At 48.0% G+C, this 3,917-nt stretch overlaps 1 pseudogene; it reads right to left on the bottom strand.

Moving 5' to 3' along the window:
* Positions 1-3,139: 3,139 nt before the first annotated feature.
* LOC123065130 (homeobox-leucine zipper protein HOX29-like) lies at positions 3,140-3,408 on the bottom strand (annotated as a pseudogene).
* Between the last annotated feature and the right edge of the window lie 509 nt (positions 3,409-3,917).

The following is a 3,917-nucleotide window of genomic DNA, read 5'->3' as shown; positions in this document are numbered from 1 at the left end:
CAAACATGGGTAAGATCTTTGCAAAACCCCTTACTCTTGCATGCACGGTAAAAGTTTGCCACGAAATGCCTCATGCACCAACGGTGTTGGAGCTTTGGATAGCCTAGAATGTCAACTTCTATTGCTTTGAGAATCCCATGATGGTGATCTGATATGATGCACACCTCTCTTTTGGGTCCAATCACCTTCGTCCTCACATGATCCATGAACCACTGCCAATTATCATCGTGCTCGGAAGGCACCAACGCAAATGCCACCGGTAACACATTGTCATTGGATGAGTGGGCCATTGCTACCATCAACGTGCCCTTGTACTTTCCGGTTAAGAATGTGCCATCAATTGACAACACGGGGTGGCAATGCCTAAATGCATCGATGCATTGCCCAAAGCTCCAAAAAGCTCGATGAAACACTCCCTCGATTGACTCGACCCTATGGCACATGCCCTGGTTCTGATGAGCAATGGCTCCCAGCATTCTCGGAAGAATGTTGTACGCGGCGACATAATCACCATGCAACATCCTTATAGTGTTTGCATTCGCCATCCACGCCTTTCCATACTTGACCGGGTACCCGAATCTTTCGAAGACCGAACTCATGAGGAACTTCACCTTCACGGTTGGATCATGGGATATCTCATTCAACAATTTATAGCCTAGATACTCGGACGTGAGTTGGCGGTGTCCCTTGCTTCAGTCCGCTTTCTCCGGCGGTATTCACTTGTGGGTGGCCACACAACTCTTCAACTCCCATTGCCCGGTTTCCTTGATCTTTCTTCCACGGACCTTCCATGGGCAACCTTCTTTGTCACATTTGATTGTGTAGCGCAATTTTTTGTTGGAATGACCAACAACGAACAGCCTATGGTTCCGAATGGCATAGTCACTCAACCATATCTTGAACTCTTTCAAACAACCAAACTTGATCCCTTTCTTCAAATGAGCATTCTCGTCCTCACCCGATGGCCTTGGATCACCCATCCTCGGGCAAGGCGATGGTTTGATCAAGCCCAACCTCATGCCACCATCAACAACGGCCTTGTCGGCAAGGCTAAGATCACGAAACAAAGAGGGCCCTCTTTCCTTGCCATTGACCTTCTTGTAAATTTGATTTTCTCGCTGTGTGAATCCATCCTCATCCAATTCTTCCAGTGGATCCTCATCATCCAACTCATACCTACACATACGGCTATAAGGTAGGTTCCGGTCCATGTCTTGTTGATGCACAATGACATCCAAGTCACCAATGGGATTGTAATGAATCTATTCTTCTTCCGCATACACATCATCTTGAGCAATAGCATCTCCATCAACATGAGCAATGGCATCTTCATAAACATGAACATTTGCATGTTCATCAACATGAGCAACGGCCTCATCTTCAACATGATCATCACCTACAAGAACTATTGCTCTAGCATTGATGTCCTCTTCATTTGGTTGGCTACTTGGTGGTTGGCTAGCCGCATTGTGGTCATACACCACGACAACATCATGCATTGGGGAGGACACATTCCGGTTCAAGTCAAGTAGTGGCCGAGGAACTTCAACCTTTACTTGTCTTGTGGCAAATAACTCAAGTGACTTGTCTTGTGATCCCTCAACTTTCTCCTTATACACATCCCAATGCAATTGAGAGGTGATGGGCATACTCTTTAATCGGGATCTTACTCCCACTCCCACATCATACCGTCCAATAAGCTTCACACCATCACTTGGGTTAATCCAATTGAGGACGTTTCTCACTTTCACGACAATATCATCATAGCTCGGGCTTGTGTCAACAACCATGGCCTCCTCCCCCTCGTCAGCATTTCCATCCATGAAAACCGCCTTGTCCAAATAATGCACATTCACTAGTTTATCCATCTAAAAACAATGGAACAAAATTGGTTCATCCATGGACCGGTCATTTTATATGGATGAACTATCTAAAATATAAGATTTTGAATCTAACAACTAGTATACCTTAATCATAGCACTAACCCTAACCTTAACCCTAACCCTAACCTAACTAAACCCCTAGCCCTAAATCTTAAGCTAGCTTGCCACAACAAAGAGTGACACATATTACTTAGGTCAACCATAAATACACCATAAATGCCCCATAAATGTGTCATAAATGCACAATAAATGCTAAACTAGAGGAATTACTAGGGGGGTTGCAAAACTAGTTGATTCCATCAAAACTAGATGATTTGAACCAACCAAATGAAGGGGGGATGGTGGAGGTACCTTGGGTGATGCAAATGGCCTCGATCCACGGGACAAATCTCAAGCAATGGAGGTGGATCTAGTGGGTGCTTGGGTGGGGGAGAAAAGGAGGAGAGAGTGTGAGCTCGGGGAGGAAGAAGATGAGTGGAGTGGGTGGGTGGTGAGCGGACCCCACCGAACCTTATCTCCAGGACCCTACCGCCAGAGACATCGATGGTAGGGTGTTGGAGCCTACCGCCGAGGGGTGCGGCGGTAGGTCCCTTTGCCACGTCAGACCCCGTTAACGGCCAGACGGCCGTCAAAGCACCCTACCGCCAGGGAGGGCGGCGGTAGACAAAAGGGTCAAATGTCAAAAAAAAAAATCAAACCGGGATCAGATCCTGATTTTAGACGTGAAAAGGGTCAAAACACGAAATTTTGCTACAGGGAGCGGCGGTGGCCAGATCAGCCATTGTTGCTGGCCCACGAGAGTCAGAGTGGACGTGGGATGCCGCCGGCATGGATTGGGCGACAGAGGCAGTGATTTGCACGGCAAGGCGGTGGTAGGTGAGGCGTGTGGGGAGAGGAGTTGATTTACTCAGCACCCTGCTGGAAGTAATTTTTTTACTCACCTAGGGGATCGGCTAGGTCCGGTTTAGAAGAGTAAACCAGAATTTTTACTCCTAAAACCAGTTTTACCGGATCGGCTACAGTTGCCCTAAGTTATACCCATTGTTTGTAGATAGACAGAAGGAGAAAAAGAGGAAATGAAAGTACTATACAAAGCAAGCAAACAACATCACCAATCTCGCCATGTCATCAATCCATACAAAACACCACCATCAATCCAAACATTGTACCACGCACCCAACAGTCCCACGAAGTTACTACACACTCAGGTCCGATGCTCGAGACTTGGCGACAACAAACGATCGTCGATCCCTCAACTAAACGAAGGACCAGTCCATGAAGGCGAAGCAGACGCAGTGGGCAGCGCCGGCGCGGCCGTCATCCAGCACCTTCCACCCCACCGCCTTCCCGTAGGACGCCGGTCGGCCATGCTCGAAGCGCATGTCCCGCCATCGACGCACGTGTACCCCTTCTCCGCGACGCTGGCCATCAGGTCTGCGCATAGCAGGCTCTTCCTCCCCTAGTCATAGTCCAGCACCTTGTCCATGGTGATCTCCCGAAGCGCCGCCAGCATCATCTCCAGCATGTCCAGCCCGGACTGGTTCGCGAACGTCAACACCGGCATCGCCTGCAGCATCATAGCACGATAGATCGAGTCAGCAAAAACAAACAGGCCATAATAGTGTATATAGTATGTGCTGAAAGATGTTGTCCAAGGGTGAGTAAAACCCTGGAACAGTACCTTGAGAGAGCAGCATAGGATGGCGCTGGTATGGTGCCAGAGGCCTTTGAGCGCTGACTCGCCGCTGCTAGCGTCTGCCGCTTTGATGAGCTCTGCCCAAAGTGAAATTTGCACTATCAACCCAGCAGCATTCATCACAAAATACAAACTAATCTGGAGTGTCCTACAGGTGACCGATTATCCTGCTTCTGGGTGTTCCAACCATTGTTCAAGAAATCGGTAACTGGTAGCTGCTCGGTCATCTTGGAAGTAGTGATTAATCGGTGAATCGGCCTATTAACTGGATTAATCGGTCGACCATTAATCGGTAGATTAAATAGGAATTGCCAACATATATCTAGTTTTTATGTATT

The sequence above is a fragment of the Triticum aestivum genome, chromosome 3B (assembly GCF_018294505.1).
Source record: "Triticum aestivum cultivar Chinese Spring chromosome 3B, IWGSC CS RefSeq v2.1, whole genome shotgun sequence".
NCBI lineage: Eukaryota > Viridiplantae > Streptophyta > Magnoliopsida > Poales > Poaceae > Triticum > Triticum aestivum.
Note: the sequence above shows the minus strand (reverse complement) of the source record. Positions and strands in the feature narration are given on the sequence as shown.